This window comes from Puma concolor, chromosome A3 (genome assembly GCF_028749965.1).
Source record: "Puma concolor isolate L17-30 chromosome A3, mPumCon1.1.hap2, whole genome shotgun sequence".
Lineage (NCBI taxonomy): Eukaryota > Metazoa > Chordata > Mammalia > Carnivora > Felidae > Puma > Puma concolor.
Window position 1 is genome coordinate 103,789,660 of NC_141669.1, and position 19,555 is coordinate 103,809,214.

Sequence of the window (19,555 nt, forward strand, 5' to 3'; positions counted from 1 at the left end):
CTTACGCTAAAGCCAGAACAAAACTAATTTTGATTGTGACTTTGTCCAACTGTGACCAATATACTCAGTGAGTGGGTGTTCTATCCAGCCCTGACGACTATAGCCAGAAAATATCCCCTCCCATTCCCAGTCCTCTCTCATCCAATATATGCCTGAAAGAGGGTTTAGAACATTGGCACCCATATCCTGGGGGGTGGAGGAGAGACTATTTGTTTGATTAGGGCAGTAATGGAAAGGACAAGGAGGAAAATGAAATGAAATTGCTCTATTTGAATATCCCAACCGTTATTAATTATAGAGTACTTAATAAAAATGCAGCTCCCCGGTTAAGAGTTTTGTGGTATGGAAGACTGATGCATTAGCATCATTTGGGTTGAAGAAGTTTTTAAACTTCTTAGAACATTTTAAAAAAATCAGAATTCTGTAAAGAATCCCATATATAGGGCAGACAAAACAGTTACATTGGTTGACCTGATGATGAAGAGTCTGGATGCTGTTGAACCTCCCACTGGAACCCAGTTTGAGAAACAACATGCACTTGAACCCTTTGCTTTGTAAGATCCTAGTGTCCAGGAGAGAGCAGAGAACATCCAGCTATGACGTGGGAGCAGAGGCAAAGAGGGCAGAGGAAGTGTGTCTACATGGAGCCATGACCGTTGACTACTTCTTTTTTTTTTTTTTTTAAATTTTTTTTTCAACGTTTTTATTTATTTTTGGGACAGAGAGAGACAGAGCATGAACGGGGGAGGGGCAGAGAGAGAGGGAGACACAGAATCGGAAACAGGCTCCAGGCTCCGAGCCATCAGCCCAGAGCCTGACGCGGGGCTCGAACTCACGGACCGCGAGATCGTGACCTGGCTGAAGTCGGACGCTTAACCGACTGCGCCACCCAGGCGCCCCAACCGTTGACTACTTCTATGGCAGGGGGTTGGTATATGTGGTGGTATATTGGGCCAAGTATATATCTGGTCTTCATCAGACAAGGATTTTTCTCAGGGTACAAAGCCATCAATGGGCAAGTTCACTCCAGGAGGAGACATCAGAAATGGCGCTTCTAAAATCCAGCAATATGATTTTATGGCTTCGCTTTTAGACTTTAGAATGGATCTGTGATTTGTTACTGACTCAGTTTCTCCTTCCAGCAATCTCTGATTTGCTGTTAGTGAATGAGTAATTATACCTTAAGAAGATACAAATATGGACAGAGAAGAGTCGTAATCAAAGCTAAGAAGTAACTTCACAGAATTTCAAAGCTCAGAAGCTACCACTTGGCCACTTCTACAACACTGGTTTGAGGGTTGTCTAAAGAGCATGGTTGAGGATAACAGAATGTTATCTTCAAAAGTTTCTTTGCAAATAGCCTGTGAAATGCTTTTATTCACTGATTTGCTTTTCCTATTTTACAGCAAAAGAAGTAGAAGTTATTTGTGACATGAGAGCATCTGTGTCAGAGCATCTTAGTAATTAAAAAGATGTTTTAAAATATAGAATAACACTGATGGTAGAATAATGGCTTCTTTCAATTTTTCCCCCTGAAAACTGCTGACATGAGGATGGAGGATAAGATAGACAGTCAAGAGACCCCAACCAGATATGTTGATAGCAGAAGCCCATGGCAAAAGACAATAAAGAGTATTGGCTAAATATGGGTACATTTGGACAAATTAAAGGGAAGATGTCACAAATACAGAAGCACTCAGATTTCAAGCAGGATGCAGAAGTCTCTGAAAATAAATTGAAGGATCCTGTGGGGGTGACAATGAAGTGGAACATGGTGGAAGTCAGAAGGCGAGAAAAGGGCAGATTCCTGAAATGTGCTACTTGACTTGATGCAGCAGTGGGTGCAGAGGCTAAGGGAAAGATAGTTTGAACATGATGCTATCTTAATATTGTTCTTTAAAAAATATTGTTCTTTGCTCTGAGCTGCATTCTTACTCTAGAGAACTAGCTAAGGCACTGTGGATTCTTGAGAGGAAGTGGCCAACAGCATCACAGCTATGCATCAGTTTTGACTACACAGCATGATGCTAACTGGGTATGTGGGTACTTGTGTATGTAGGTGGCAAGTGGAGTGGGTAGGTATTTAATGCTCATAGAAGCTTTCTAGGGCAGAAACTAGGAAATTAGTGGGAAACTATTCTAAAACAGCATGCTGACTTTTACTCTACTGGCTGGCCCAATTTGCTATGTATTTACCTAATCATTCATTACACACTCCTACCCTATAAAACTATCTGGATGTTTTTAAGTAAATTAGATGTTGGAAGAGAATTGCCCCCATTCAAAAATTAGGTATAAGTCAGTTTCCACATGGAAAGCAGGCAGAGATTCATCTCATGTTAACAACTGAGTGAGCACTTGGGCACAGGCAATGTGTCAAGTTCTGTTCTAGGCACTGGGGGCATAGTGAAGCAGACAGAAAAGTCATAGCACTTACTTTTCAACAGGGTGAAATGAATGTCATTTGCAAAGACAGGTGAATAATACTCATGGAAACTCACTCTGAAACAGAGGGCCCCTTCCAATAAATCACTACACATCTAGACACCCAAAGAAATTAAAGAGAACAGGGTAACTCACACAATAGGAGATCAAACAACAGAAGGAGGCAGAAAGCAAGCAAATAGTACTCAAAAACTGAAAACAGAAATAGCACTATGGTTGCAAGGGTAAGGAGAGTAGAAGTTTATCTCTTACCTGCCATCCACAGGCAGAGGCTGCTGGTGATCCCCAGCCTGGATGTGGACTGTGGGGAGAAAGAGCTTTGGTGGGGCTTCCATGGGTCCTGCTGGAAGAGTGAACCACCCTCAACAGAAGGAGGCTCCACTGCTGTCCTCCCTAGGGATGAGGAAGGAGCACTCTGATTGCACGTGTATGTTCATCTATGGAAATTCACTGAGCTGTGTATTAGCATTTATGCACTTTTCTGTTTGGGTGATTCACCTCAATAGAAAGTTTACTAAAAACAATTGAGCTATAGAAGCAATGATGGGAGAAGAATGAAATTCTTGGCAGAGGAACATGAAACAGCATTATTTAACTGCTATGTTTGTATACATAGTTGGGCTGGGGGTGGGGGAGAAAGAGAGAAAAATAAAGAAGGAAAGAGAGAGAAGGAAAGTGGAAGAAGGAAGGGGGAGGGCGAGGGAGACAAATGTAGTTCTTTATTCCTAGCATAATGCATAAAATTCATGGTAAGCTGTGCTTACAAAATGGAAAGTGATAGGCATAGACATTCAGAAAAAAAATTTTTTTTAAGTTGCAGGAAATAGAATGACTATGACAAATGAGAGGTGTCAGGTTGAATTTCTTCTATGATAAACCAGTGGCAAAAACTAGTACAAACTTTCAGGTAATGAGAGTCTGTGTCTCTCAAGGGATCCTAGAAGAGGAACTACAAAAATATTTTGTTTCTGGTATTGTCATGGAAAACACCCTAGGTGCCTTATTGCAAAGAATAATGAACCCCACTTATTAATTCATTTATTCCAGAAATACTTGTTGAGCCTTTACTGTGGGCTGGACCCTCTAGGAGATGCAGGACATGTATCAGAGAAGATATTGGCAGGAGAGAACTGATGACAATACAGAATACAGGTAGAGGAAAAGAGAGGAGATGGTGAATCTTAATCTTAGGATTAAAGGCTTTCAGAAAAGTAGGAATTGAAATATGTATAACCAGTAAAAATAATAAGATATTGGCTAGAAGAAAAAAACCATATTTTTGAGAGTGCACTAGACTAAGAGAATGACATTTTGAGTATTGCATCTGTAACAAAAAGTTAAACTCAATGTTTCCTATTGTTTTGGAGCCTGATGGTATTGGCACACCATCTACATAGGACAAGTATGAGAGCCAGGAACTGTCACTACATTCCTCACTCTTACCACTTCCTCGCAAAAGGGCCAGAGCACCAGGGCCTGCCTTCCTTGCCTGATGGTTTCATCAAGCTGCTCATCCCTGCTCTACTTGCACGTATGCATAGGTTGCAAGTGCCAGGGAATTAGCCACTGCTCACCTAGAGCTGCTTCAATCAACAATAGAGTGATTGTGTGACGGTGCGTATATACCCCAGCTCCCTCACCCCCAGGTGGGGTAACTCTGAGGCCTGTGTTGTACACTGGGTCTCAGATTTTTTGCCCATAGTGGTAACTGGATTAAGAAACACACTCTGTTCTCCTCACTGTCTCTCTTCCTTTTTTCCCCAATCTGTGTATACACATCTTTCACGCACACTGCCCACTGCTTCTGTGGGAACCTAAACTGAGAAAAACATGAAACTAATTTTTCAGCCCTTATCACATCATTCATAAATGGTCACAAGGAGATGTAGAGAGACTGGGAAATGCTGAGAGTGAGGATTTATATGGAGTGAATTGCTTGGAGAGCACTCCCTGCGCTGCCAGGGGGAGGTAGGGATGAAGTTAAGTGAAAAGCCTGAGGAACCTGACTGAGGCCCATAGAATTTAAAGGTGGGGAGGCATAGGGATTGATGTGACTCTTAGCTGGAGAAGCAAGAGTGAGAGCTATTGAATGGAACTGGGCTAAGCCTGGGCAGGCAGCCCAGGACACAGGCGAGTGTCTCCTATAGGCCAGCCATGTATCCACAGGAAGGAAGCAAGACTTAAGTATTGGGGTACATAGTGGCAGTGATCCTTCCCCTCCTTGTTTTTGTATCCTTGCAGTGTGCCTTATACAGTGTCTCCTGCTGAGAATATAGTCTATTTCCCCATCCCTTGCTTCTGGGCAAGCCTCCTTGCTTCCTTCAGCCAGTAGAATCTAGCAAGAATGCCATTATACCACTTCCAAGCTTATGTCTCAGGGGCTTTAAATACTTTGACTCTCTCATGGAAACTTGCCCTGTGAGCCACATGAGTAAGAATGAGCTAGGCTGCTGGAAGATTAAAAACCACATTGACCAGAGCTGAGTCAGCCCAGTTGCTTCCACCAAATCCCTAGGCAGAGAGCAGAGCTGACCATCAGCTGACTACAGATATATGAGGGAACCTAGGGAGAGTAACAGAACTACCTAACCAAGCCAGATCCACCCCAAATTGCTGATCCACAGAATAATAGGCTAAATAGTTAGCTGTTGTTATGAGCCACTAATTTGAGCGTTGGTTTGTTACACAGCAAATTCTTACTGATACAGAGAGTGAACATACAATGTTGATTATATTGGATTTTCTTTTCTATCTGGAAAATGAGACTATTTTTAACTTTCTGAGAGTGAACTGAAAAGTATGTGATTGAGAGTGTCTGAGTTTGGGGAAAAAGGGCACTTCAGTGCTAATGTCTCACCCTCAGGTATGTCCCTACCAGTTATTTAAACTGTTGTGCAGTTTCTAGAATCTTACTGAGTTCTAAGCATTTTTACTTTATTGTATGTTTCTTGAGCCTGAGAATTATGGTTGGTCTATCTTCCCAGTGAGATAATATAACTAGCTATATTATGTATGCATGTAAATGCGCACATATGTATGTGAGAAATAACTTTGATAATTAAAAACTAGTGAAAAACATCTTCTCACCTTATCAAAACAATTTGTTTTATTTTTCCTATACAACGATTGCCTGGAGCAGTAACATTTGCTTCACAACATAAAAATTTTTAAATTGCTACTATAATGAATGTGAAAATACTTTGAAATAGTAAAAGGAGAGAGATGCAATGTTTGGGCTAATGGGGTACATGCGAGAGATTCTCCAAGAACTTGGAAGTAAGGTAAAGACATGAAAGTACACAATCTACCCTTATTGAATTAGTGCTGGAATAGTCTCCTTCCAGACCTACACTCGACCAGTAGAACTAAAATGACTCCTGATGGAAGGAAAATACGGGTAGAGGGCTGGGCATGAAGAGAAGGTTGTTTATCAAAATCCAATATATAAAAAGGAGAAAGATGGTGAAATAAGGTAGAAATTATGAAAAGTTGGTGGGTTAAGGATATTTTGCTATTATTCATTTTCATTTGTAGCCATAGAGTTGCACATGGTATTTTTTCATGATGATGTTAATCTCTTTGTGTTGTAGCTATGTCTCATTCCCAGGCTTCATGACATTTTTTGGCTTCTGCCCTTTTCCTTTATCAGAATCATACCATATTTTATCTATTCTATTGATAGTTTTAAAGAATGAGCTTTTGAAATCATTTCTCCTTTCTTCTATTTTTCTCCATTTAAAAAATACTTTTAAATTTCCTTTTCTTGAGGCACCTGCATGGCTCAGTCGGTTAAGTGTCCAACTTTGCCCCAGGTCATGATCTGGAGGTTTGTGAATTTGAGCCCCACAACAGGCTCTGTGCTGACAGCTCAGAGCCTGGAGGCTGCTTCTGATTCTGTGCCTCCCTCTCTCTCTGCTCCTCCCCTGCTCACACTCTTATCTCTCTATCCACCCCCTCAAAATATAAATAAATAAATAAACATTAAATTTCCTTTTCTTAACTGTTGTTTAATTCGGCTTTTCACATTTAAGTTTTTAGATGAAAATTTATTTGCCAGATTTTGTTAAAATAATGAAGGCAATTAAGGCTATAAATTTTCCTCTGAATATAGCTTTAATATGTTCTATAGGCTTTGTTATGGAGAATTCTTTTTTATTGCCTTCTAGGCAGGATTTAATTTCCTTTTTAATTTCCTTTTTGATCAAAGATTACACAGAAGCATGCTGCTTCATTGTCAAGTTATTAAGATATTTTTGGTTAACATTTTATTATTTATTTCTAATTTTACTAGCTTCTGATCAGAGAATATAGTTTATAAAAGCTCTCTCCATTTACAAGTTTCTGTTGTTGGTGTTGTTGTTTTTTCTTTTTTCTTTTTGTAAGTGACCACATATATGGCCAGTCTTTAAAAATATTCCATAAGTGGGGCACTTGGGTGGCTCAGTTGGTTAAGCATCTGACTCTTGGTTTCAGCTCAGGTTATGATCCCAGGGTCATGGGATCGAGCCCTACATTGGGCTCTGCGTTGAGTGTGGAGCCTGCTTAAGATTCTCTCTCTCCCTCTGCCCCTCTCTCCTGCTTGCACACTCTTCTCTGTCTCTAAAACTAAAATTAAAAATAAATTTTAAAAAGTGTTCCGTGAGTATTTGAAAATGTATGTTCAAAGATAAGGTTACATATCAACTTGTTTATTAGTTGTATATTTAATTTGTATCCCTTATTTTTTGAAGTAGATCTTTCAGTTCTGAGAGAAGTGTATTGATGTTTCCACCATAATTATATTTCTAGCAAGTACTTGCTTTTAAAATAAATCTAAATATTGAGCTACTGTGGTGTTGGCTCATCCCAGTTATGACTGCTGCTTCTCCAGTTGTACCATTTATCATTATATGTTGTCTCTTTTGATCCTATTTCATTCTTTTACCCTTAAATTATACTTAGTTAATATTAATATTGCCATTTTTACTTCCATTTTGTTTCCATTTTCCTGGTATCTTAGCTAATTCCAGTTATCTTTATGTTACGTTAAAATTATTTTTTAAAGTGTTCTCTGATGTAACATCTGGCTGTGTTTTGTTTTGTTGCCTCTGTCTTTTCATGGTAGAATCTAATTATTTCACATTTTATGCAGTGACTGATATACCTAGTGCGCACGTATGTATATGTAACATGCATGTTATATATATGCAATATATATATATATATATATATATATATATATATTGCTTACTCTTTTTCATCTTTATAAGCTTATGAATTTTCTCATTTGTTGTTGGAATAGAGTTTTCTCAGTGCTTTTCTCAGATGGGTTCAAAGGGATATTCTTGCCAATTCTTTCCTCTCCTAAAATAGCTTTTGTTCACCCTGAGAGATCAATGATATTTAAGCTGGATATAAGTTGATTAAACTTTTATCTAATGTTGGTGATAAGACATTCTTTTATAGGGGATTTTTTCTGCCTTTAAGAGTGTTACATGTTCTTTTTCCTTAGAGATCAGGAAATATTTTTTTCATGATATACCTGTAGATATGTTTTCTTTATTCAGCTTGAATCTTAATGAGCATTTTACATTTATAGGTGTTGGGATGCAAGAGGGTCTGTACCTCTATGGGCTGCAGTGTAGAAGTAGGCAGGTTGGTACCTCCCACATCTCCCATCCCACTATAGTCTCTCACCTGAAGGAAGGAAATATCCAAATTCTTGTTCATCTCCCACTTGACCTTTTGGGAACTCAGCACATTCACACTGAGTTGACAACAACATTCCCTTAAGGGGCACAGGTCTTTGTATGCCGAGTTCCCCCCCCCCCCCCCCCCCCCGCCGCCAGAATCCTGTGTTTTAGGTCCTTGACTAGGCTATGATGCGATTCTCTACTTGTTCAGCTTATGAGGTCAAAAGGCCCACACCTTTATCTGTGTTCAGGACCTCAACCAAAGCCAGAGTCGTACTGCATTCATTTGCTCTTTGGCTTGGGAGAGGCAAAGGGATTGGAACTGGGAACAGTGACCCAAGGCCACCATGCTAGGAATGCCAGGTTCCCAAGCGTCTTCCCACTTGGTTTGAATGATAGATATCATTAGCCATTTAGGGCAAATGAGGCTGTGTGAGCTAGGCCAGTGGCTTTTTAACTTCAGTGTGCATATGATTTTCCTCTGGATCTTACTAAAATGTGATACTGTTTCAGTAGGTTAGGGATAGGGCTTCAAATTCTGCATTTCTAACATACTTCTAGGAGAGACATGACAGTGCTCCAAGCACTCTGAGTACCAAGGCCTTAGAGCCATGAAACAAATGGCTTCTATTTAATCAAAGCAGATGGTTGTATTGAAAATGTAAACAAAAAGAGTTTAATACATTGTCATTAGCAGAATCTATTCATCAGTGGTGATGATTAATGTCTGGTAGGGGTGTACAACCTAATAAGACTGCATGCAATTCATAATAATTTATCATAGATCCATCAGTCAGTTTTTTCCATATCTTTGTATCATTCTCTCCTGATAAATGTTTATTCTTTTTAATCTGTGTTAAAGGTTTTCTTGGATTAAATAAGAAAAATCAGTAATTTTCTTTGTGAGATTATGTTATACATGCCATTTTGAGAAACTCTTGTTATTTGTTCATTTCTTCAGCAACTATTTATTGAGCACTTATTGTGTGCCAGAGTTTACTCTAAGTGTTGGAACAACATTTGACTAGATTGCATGTGCAATGGAGCTTTGTTTATTAATTGACTGATTGTTTTTTTTGGCCATTCAGTATGAATAACCCCTCTTGTTAGTGTCACCCAATTATCTTCTCAGAAGTTGCCTCCTTTTCAAGTTGGTACAGTCATGCCATGATGGTAAGAATTGTATCATGTTCTCTTACAAAGAACTTGGAGTGTTCTTTGAAAGCTTTTTCTTTAGCTTAGCTATACAATGACATCTCTTGGGGTGGGCGCGGGGAGGGTAAAATATCAAATGTTTTGGTCCCACCTCCAGGTATTCTGATTTAATTGGTCTGTGGCATGGCCTGAATATCAGGTTTTTATAAAGCTCCCCACAGTAATTTTAATATTCAGCCAAAATCAGGCAACCCCTTCCTTAGATCTTTACTCTTGTTGACCCAGTACAGTCAAGCAGTGGGAATATAACCTCAGCTTGGCCAGCCAGCCTCCCTCCCAGAACCCTGAATCTTGATAGCAGATGGAAGAACCATTCTGCAGCAGCATCCAAACCCAACCATGCAGCATTCTGTACTCTGTTCTCTCTCTGTATCTGTCATTCCAAGCCTTTGAACTCCCCATACCTTATCAGTAAATAACCCTTTTGCTTAAACAGAGCAGAGTTATTTTTTATTGCTGACAGCCAAAGAATCTCAACGGAGACAATCCATGAGCTTTTCATTCCTCTGTTTAACTGCTGAGGGCCCTCAATCTATTGCGAGGATCATGGTCTCAGAACCTGGTATCGTGCTCCTTCCTGAGCATGAGGAAACTCTGAAGAAGACAGAAGTCAAGAGAATCTCCCAGGTTCCTATCACAGGGGTTAGGGACTTAGAATTCACATTTGTACCTTCAGGTCCGTTTCTTTGCTCATCCGATTATTACCACACTTAAACAAATCTGTTTTTCATTTGTTTTCAGAAAAAATGTAAAGATGACAGAAAAGGTGCAGCTTAATTGGATGGACAAGTCAAAAATCATATGACTAAGCAGAAAACCTGGGAAATGTGCCATGTTACCAGACAAGGTGAGCACAGGCACCTGCTTACAGCAGAAACATGCAGAACTCTCTGTCTCAAGTATACATTAGCATGGAGACCAAACTGTAAATGGATGAAGAAGACATACGATATTATCAGTTGCTTTCTGCCATTATTATTTCAGCCTGGTGTTTCAGATCAGGTTCCCTGGAAGCACCTGATTTATTGAAGACAGGCTCCCAGGACATCCTGTGGGGAGATGAGGAAAGCAGGATGTGATGGGGCAGGGGAAATTACTGAAGAACAATGTGGCCACAGCTGGAGTCTGGTCTCAGCCTGATCTCACAGGGAGCTCTGGAGTGTGAATGAAATCACAAACTTGAGGCAAGGGGGCTGGCCTTTTGTGCCCCCATATCAATCAGTCATTGGTAATTCTCTCCAGTATTTCTGGGGGAGCAGGCAAATTCTGTGGAGAAGGGGACAACCATGACTTCCTAGCAGCCAGTACTCACAGGAGCTAGAATATGGGGGGACCTGATGGTGAAGGTCATCCAACAGCATCTTCTGCACCTGGATAAACATTGTTGGTTGCACACTGCCTTGGTATTTACATTTGTGAAATGCAAGAAATATTCCCATAGTGCATGTAACTTCAACACTGAATTATTTTGTATATCAATAAATCAAACCATATTTCCTTGCATACCTCAAAAAATGCCTTCTTTTTTTTGTTCTTTTCTTTTTTTAAAAAAAATTAAACCCAAGTTAGTTAATATATAGTATAATAATGACTTCAGGAATAGAATTTAGTGATTCATCACTTACATATTAATACCCAGTGCTCATCCCAACAAGTGCTCTCCTTAATGCCCATCCCCCATTTAGCCCATCCCCCACCGGATACCCCACCAACAACCCTCAGTTTCTTCTCTGTATTTAAAAGTCTCTTATGGTTTGTGTCCCTCTCTGTTTTTATCTTACTTTTGCTTCTCGTCCCCTATGTTCATCTGTTTTATATCTTAAATTCCACATATGAGTGAAGTCATTTGATATTTGAGTTTTTCTGACTGACTTATTTCGCTTAGTATAATACACTTTAGTCCCATCCACATTGTTACAAATGGCAAGATTTCATTCTTTTTGATTGCCGAGTAATATTGCATTGTATTTATATACTATATATACTTAGGTAGATAGATAGATAGATAGATAGAGATATCTATTCATCAGTTGATGGACATTTGGGACCTTTCCATGCTTTGGCTATTGTTGATAGCGCTGCTGTTAAACATTGGGGTGCATGTGCCCCCTCAAATCAGCATTTTTGTATCCTTTGTATAAATACCCAGTAGTGCAATTGCTGGGTCATAGGGTAGCTCTATTTTTAATAAAAAAAAAAAAAAAAAAAAACCCTTCTTAATGCACTGGCTGTTGTTTAAGAACTCACCTTTATCTTAAAACTTTGATTCTAGTGGAAACGCAAGGTCTAACCAAGGAATACCACCTTGAACACTTTCATACACCCTATTTAGCAGAAAGGACATTTATTGATAAGCTAAGAGCTGAGAGATCCAGATTCCAGTTCTGCCTGTGTGGATCTTTATCAATGTGATTTTGCAAAAGTCCTTCACCCTTTCTAGGCTTCACATTCTTCATTTATATCTTCACATTCTCAGAGTAAATGATTTCTGAGTTACTATGGGACTCTAAAAACTTGTCAGTGGCTGATTTGATTTCTCATTTCCTGCAGGGAGGAGGCAGAGATAATTTTTTTGTTTACAAAGAACAAGTTTTCATCTTGCAGCCTTTAATACAAAAGCAGGAGAAAGAAATGTAATCGTGCCAAGGTAACGGCAGCCTTGCTTTGTTTGGATTCGGGGTCTCTGATACGACATATTGGATGTGTCAATGGAATGTGATTTATTTTGCTTCATAACATTTGGGAACAGATATTTGGTATTTCATCCAAGGAAAGCAATTTGCAGAAACCTTTTAGAAGGTGGCTGGAGCATCAGTAATCGCTGCCATTTCTTTATGCCAACATTTCCTTAAAGCTCCACAATCTTTCATGTTAATCATCCCTCTCAGCAGGCTCCTTCTAGGGCTTTGGAGCGGGCACCCACCCCTCAGAAATGAGGTTCTATTTTTAAAGTCCACCAGCTAACAATCTCCCTATTAATCGTGTGAAATCTGCTCAGATGGCTGCTCTTCTGGGTTCTCCGTGCCCCCCTCCCCTGCTCTCAAGCCCCATCTGCACAGCCCTCCCCCGGAAGATATTTTTAGCTCTTAGCAGCTACATCCTTGAGAATCACTAGGCGGATGCTACACTTTTCTCTCAAGTAAACATTTTAGAGATTCAGGTTTTCATTCCTAATATTTTTCGAAAAGATTAAGGATGCAGCTCCCTCATACAGGTGCCTAAAAAATTAGTTTGGACTCTGAAGCCTTTATCTACCTTGGAATCCTTCCCACTTCCAAGGAGATAAATACCCTATTTATTCAAAGGTACTTAGTCGTTTGCTTATGTGAGTCAGCGGTGACTTTGACCCATTGTTCCAGGCAGTCTCTGAAAGGCAGCCTTGGGAACTATTTTGGGAGTGGGGAAATCTGGGATCTCCCGCTTGCGCTTGTGTACATTTCCCCTAAGCATTCAAATCTGAAATCAGTAAACACAGATGCCTCTTTAGGACCACTGTGTTAGGACGCAGCAATGACGGCTTTTTAAGAGCACGACATGGTAGCCCAGGAAGCTACAATCATCACAATATTTTCAAGCATCTGTGGGAATTCCAAGGAATAATATGAATAGCAGTCCTTGACTACCCATCTTCCGTAACAAAAACTGTATTGTTTAGCATGTTAATCCCTGTTTTGGTTTGCGGATTAGTCTTTTAAAATCTTTTTAAATTGGGGCTTAAGCCAGGGTGACTTGGTTGGTTAAGCATCTGACTTCCCTCAGGTCATGATGTCACACTTAGCCCCATGTCAGGCTCTGTGCTGACAGCTCGGAGCCTGGAGCCTGCTTCGGATTCTGTGTCTCCCTCTCTCTCTGCCCCTCCCCCACTCGTGCTCTGTCTCTGTCTCTCTTTCAACTTTTTTTTTTTTTTAATTTATTTTTGGGACAGAGAGAGACAGAGCATGAACAGGGGAGGGGCAGAGAGAGAGGGAGACACAGAATCGGAAACAGGCTCCAGGCTCTGAGCCATCAGCCCAGAGCCTGACGCGGGGCTCGAACTCATGCACCGGAGAGATCGTGACCTGGCTGAAGTCGGACGCTTAACCGACTGAGCCACCCAGGCGCCCCTCTGTCTCTCTTTCAAAAACAAATAAACATTAAAATTTTTTTTAATTTCTCTTCTTTTTTTTTTAAATTTTTTTTTTCAACGTTTTTATTTATTTTTGGGACAGAGAGAGACAGAGCATGAACAGGGGAGGGGCAGAGAGAGAGGGAGACACAGAATCGGAAACAGGCTCCAGGCTCTGAGCCATCAGCCCAGAGCCCGACGCGGGGCTCGAACCCACGGACCGCGAGATCGTGACCTGGCTGAAGTCGGACGCTTAACCGACTGCGCCACCCAGGCGCCCCTAATTTCTCTTCTTAACGTTTATTTGTTTTTGAGAGAGAGAGAGAGACAGAGCACGAGTGGGGGAGGGGCAGAGAGAGAGGGAGACCCAGAATCCGAAGCAGGCTCCAGGCTCCGAGCTGTCAGCACAGAGTCTGACGCGGGACTCGAACCCACAAACCGTGAGATTGTGACCTGAGCCACCCACGCGCCCAAAAAATTAAAATCTTTTTAAGTAGGTTGTAGACATATGTGGAAAAAAATTCTAGGAGAAAAGGGTAAACGGTGGAAGTAGTTCCCCTCTCCTATCCTGTGCCTGATGTCCTTCCAAGTATTCTTGTGTGTATGTTCCTATATATTATATTACATATATAATATTGAATTATATTATATTACACCAACACATACATGTACGCATTTATAAACAAGCATGTACATAAGGTGACTCTTCATTGTTTTACCACAAATATTGTGCACATTGTTTTGCATCTTCCTCTTCTCATTAAACATTTTATCTTGGAGAACATTCTGCATCAAAACATGTAATCTGTCTCCTTTTTCATAAATGGCTGCATTATATTTCAGTACCTTAATGAGCCAGAATTTATTTAACAAATCCTGGAAACTGGCTTCTAATTTGCAAAGGATACTGCAGGAGAATGAAAAGTGCTTCTTCTCTACCAGGTATCAGGTTAATCACGGATTGGTTCCTCGGGGGCTGCTTTTTGAGTTTCTGGGAATTCTGTTTCGGGTTGGGCCACGGTCTCTTCCATTCCCATGTTCTTCCCTTTCTCTTTTGTCTACAAAACCTTCAGTAAATCCAGGTGGATTTCTGTCTGGTGATATTGTTGAAAATCAGTCCAAAATGCCTCCGGAAGGTGAGTTCTCCATAAATAAATAAATAACTCTCCCAGTGAAGAAATCCCGATTGTTTAGCTAAGATGTGTTTGTTTCTCTGGCTTATGTTTCCTACGGTCTGTATTTGACTAGTACAGCAATCTTCCATTTGTTCTTCTTGTTCAGAGCCTGTGGTATATTTTCTGTAGTCTGGACACTGTTCCAGGAACCACAGGAGAGATGCATCCTCGCAGAAGCCTTGGCATTTGTCAAAAAATGAGCAGTGTGGGGCAACAGAGCCAGGCACCCGCAGGAGCCCAGGAAGTACTGGATGGCAGCTGTTGGATGGCCCCAATGACTTTGGAAGCTCGGATATCCGTGCTGACTGCATGCACTGTCTCCCGTCTGGGGATGAAGTGAGAGGACTCTTCAATGAAAAAGCACAGCTGGCTCTGAGGTGACATTTTCTAAAGCAGCCTTGGCATACAACTCCATTTACCTGCCTTGGTTTACAGAAGGAAACGAGGCTGCTTCTACCCCACTTCCCTCAACGCATTGTAGGTCTTGAGTCTTATGTGAATTGATGTCTGGACTGACACATTTTTGGGTAGAGCATCCCCAACACACCAGCAGATGGCTGGCACACCTGTTTTCCTGAGTCTTGGTTCAAAACACAATTCAGCATTTCACTTGTTCAGGATTTCCGTGTCACATTTTGCACCTTTCCTAGAGACTGTGCAGAAAGATAAACTGTTTGTGAACACAAATTATTGTCATTTTAAAATAATAACTTATATTAGTGTTTTTCACATTTTTCACATGACAGCTGTCTTAACTTGGGTCCTTAGAAACAAAACCTGAGCTAGGGATTTTGTGCAAGGGATGTATGGCAGAGGGACTTGATCTCAGAAGGAACCTGCATGGGAACAAAGAGCAAGATGGACAGGGGAAAAGTCAGGCATGGATATAGGCTCCAGTGGACTCTAGATTGGCTTCATCTGGCTTGAAAGTTCTGAAACACAAAGTGTACCATGTAGCTGCTCCCTTTGAGGTCAGGTGCTCATCTTTTCTACTCACATATTGGTCAATCATCATCATTTCCTGGAAGGAGGGGAAAACCTCCAGGCATTTCCAGGGGGCTCCCCAGAGGGCAGTTCTCCTGCAAAGGGCATCACTGCAAACTATCAGCAGCCAACAGTCAAAGCAACTGGAAGACAGGTGCACCATTGCTCAATGGGGTCTGAGTGGGAATGCACAGCACCACCACAGCCCATTATGTGTAGGTAATTACTTTGCATTGTAACTTATACACATAGATACACAAATAGAGCTATATACTAAAAAAAATAATAATAATTAAAAAAAAAAAGAAGTTTCCCAAATAATGCTTATTTATCTACCTGTGGGTCGATGTGAATAATTTAAATGATTTTATTTTATTTTATTCTATTTTATTCTATTTATTTTATTTTATTCTAAGTAGTCATGGCTCACTATTAGGTGGCAACCTGCAGTTTGTAAAAGCTTGATTTGTAGCTAAATACTCTTTAAAAGCCAATCATTTTTAAGTGATTTAATTAGATTTATAGTGATACTTAAAAAAAATTTTTTTAAGTTTATTTATTTTTGAGAGCTGGAGAGACAGAGCATGAGTGGGGGTGGGGCAGAGAGAGAGAGGAAGACACAGAATCCGAAGCAGGTTCCAGGCTCTGAGCTGTCAGCACAGAGCCCAACGCGGGACTCAAACTCATGAACCGTGAGATCATGGCCTGAGCAGAATTTGGATGCTTAACTGATTGAGCTACCCAGGTGCCCCTATAATGATACTTCTAATGTCACATAACTGGAGTGATGATATAATTGATCAACCAAATTGGAACCCTTTTATTTGCAATTATGCCAGAACAGCAGGCATTTACCAGGCCTGTCTGAAAAAATAAAAAATAAAAAACCCAAAAAACCCAGCATTCATATTCATCCTATTAAAAGCTACTAGAAGTAGTTTTTTTAGTGAGTGTCTGTGGACCACTTATTGTATACATTGAGCTGACAAGAGGATGTGAAACAAAATGGAAAGTATCTTCCTTTGGGGAAACAGACATGAATCAAATATAGTCACATAAGCAGAGGAAAACCAGCAACTATGTTATCAAGAAGTTGGTTTCCATGAAGGGGGGTTGACAGAATCAGGGAAAGTTTCCCAGAGGAAGTGATACATGAATCTCACTGAGATTCAAAGAACAGATAAAGATGTAACCAGATAAAAAAGGTCAGGAAGGACCATTCCACTCTGAAGCAACAGCATATGCAAAGGCCCAGTGGCAGTAAAAAGCAAGGTGGGCATGAGTGACTAGAAGGTGTACCCTGTCATTTATTTTATCTGTCGGTCTTCATTTTATTTCTTTCATCCAATAGCAGTGTTCTAGTACATAGGATATATCAGGGAATATGACAGATAGGTTCCCTGTTCCCTTTGGGTTTATATGTTGGAGTGTGGATACGCAGGTGGTCAATAGGTAATAAAAGAGGAAAGAAATAACTGATGTAATTTCATATAGTGACAAGAGCCAGGAAGAAAATAAAATAGTGCCATATAATGGAAAGTGACTGTGTGGTCAGGGAAGAGTGTGCCAGAAAGGGGGCATTTGAACTGGGACAGAATGACAAGGAGGGACCAGGCAAATACTGATGCAGAACATTCTAAGCAATAAAAACAGCCAGTTCAACATCCCTGGGATGAGAATGAGCATGGTGAGTTTCAGGAACTGAAACAAGAGTTTTTTAAACACTTAGACATTCAGAGAAAAGAGGAGAGATGGGGGTCAGTCATGCACGGTCTTCAGGCAATTTTGAGGACTTTGGAGTATACTCCAAGTGTATTGTGAAGTCATGCAAGAGTTTTAGGAGGGAAGTGGCAGGGTGAAATTTGTGTTGTCAAAGTTGACTGATTGCTGTGAGAGGAATGGGTGGTAGAGGCAAAGAGTAGAACCCAAGAGGCTTGTGAGGAGGCAAGAGATCACAGGGGCTTGGACTAGGGTGGTAGCATGGAAGATGGAGAGAACTGGATGAATCATGATATATTTTGAAGGTAGAACAAACTGGATGTCGTGGAAGGAACAAAATCAAGAATACACTCTTATTTTGCTGGGTCAGATCACCTAGAACGTTTTGCATCTTAGGGAGCAAAAGAGAAAGCAGGATTATGGTGCTAATGAATAAAAACAGTGGGAGTATTTCAAGAAGGAAAGAGATTGAACTCTTTTGCAAGCTACTGAGTGACCATTGGAATTAGCAACAGACAATGATCTTCAACATTGGAACAGTCTGTTTCAGTGGAGTGTTGGTGACAAAATGATGACTGGAGGTTTCACTCCTCCCTAAGACTAGAGATGACATTGTATTTTTAGAACTTTCTTGTTGTGGTAAAAAAAATTCATAATTTACTATCTTATTTTAAGTGTACAGTACAGTAGTCTTAGATCTCTAGAACTTTTACATCTTGCAGAATTGAAACTTTATATCCATTGAAAAACGTCTCCCCCTTTTGTCCCTCTCCCAACCCTTGGTACCAACCATTCTACCTTCTAAGAGTTTGACTATTTTCAGTATTCATATAAATGTGGAATCATGAAGTATTTATTATTTGTGATTGGCTTTATTTCACTTACCATAATGTCCTCAAGGTTCATCCATGTTGTAGCATGTGATAGGGTTTCTTTCTTTTTAAAGAAATATTCCATTGAATAATATTCCATTATATGTGTAAACCACCTTTTTCTCCCTTAACCATTCATCTGTTTATGGACATTTAGGTTGCTTCCATCTCTTGCCTATTTTAAATAATTTTCTTTTGAATATGGGTGTGCAAATATCTCTTCAAGATCCTGTTTTCAATTCTTTTGGATAGATACCCAGATGTGTGATTGCTGGATTATATGGTATTTTAAATTTTTTGAGGACCACCATACTGTTTCCATAGTGGCTGTACCATTTTATATTCCTACCAACAGTGCAGAAGGGTTCTAATTTCTCCGCATCCTTACTGATTCCTTGCTAGTAATCAGGTCTGTTAATTTTTGGTCAGTTGTATGTTTCTATGAATTTATCCATTTATTATAAGTTGTCAAATTTGTTGGTGTATTTGTTGGTGTATGTTGTACTTAATAGTCTCTTATGATCCACTGTATTTTTGTGGTATCAGTTGTAAATCTCTTTCATATTTTTGATTTTATTTATTTGAGCATTCTCTCTTTTTTTCTTGTTGAGGCTAGCTAAAGTTTGGTTAGTTATATTTATCTTTTCTTTTTTTTTTTTTTCTTTTTTTTTTTTTTTTTAAATTTTTTTTTTTTCAACGTTTATTTATTTTTGGGACAGAGAGAGACAGAGCATGAACGGGGGAGGGGCAGAGAGAGAGGGAGACACAGAATCGGAAACAGGCTCCAGGCTCTGAGCCATCAGCCCAGAGCCTGATGCGGGGCTCGAACTCCCGGACCGCGAGATCGTGACCTGGCTGAAGTCGGACGCTTAACCGACTGCGCCACCCAGGCACCCCTATATTTATCTTTTCAAAGAAATAGCTTTTAGTTTCATCGATCTTTTCTATTGTCTTTATAGTCTCTGTTTCAGTTATTTCTGCTCTAATCTTTGTTATTTCTTCCCTGTACTAATTTGGGATGTTGTTTGTTCTTCTTTTTCTAGTTCCTTGAGGTGTAAAGTTAGGTTGTTTATTTGAGACTTCTCTTGTTTTTTGAGATAGGCATTTATTGCTATGAACTTCACTCTTAGAACTGCTTTGGCTGCTTTCCATTAATTTGGTATGTTACATTTTCATTTTCATTAGTCTCAAAGTTTTTTTTTTTAACTTCTCTTGATTTCTTTCTCAGCGTACTGTTCACTGGCATGTTAAACTTCCACATATTTGTGAATTTTTTTTTTGGTTTTCTTCATGTAATTAATTTATAGTTTTATACAATTGTGTTTGGAAAAATGCTTGATATGACTTCAGTCCTTTTAAATTTATTAA

General features: G+C 39.9%; 1 long non-coding RNA gene across 2 annotated transcripts in view; it reads left to right on the plus strand.

Moving 5' to 3' along the window:
- Positions 1-15,873, plus strand: part of LOC147582626 (uncharacterized) — a 154,812-nt gene extending 138,939 nt beyond the window's left edge. The window contains exons 3-4 of one of the 2 annotated variants that reach the window (XR_015249359.1): positions 10,074-10,179; positions 14,719-15,873. This is a non-coding gene — a long non-coding RNA (uncharacterized LOC147582626). Of the gene's footprint in view, positions 1-10,073; positions 10,180-11,882; positions 12,722-14,718 lie in introns of those variants that run through there. The other variant, XR_015249361.1, reaches the window with a different exon arrangement.
- Positions 15,874-19,555: the final 3,682 nt, after the last annotated feature.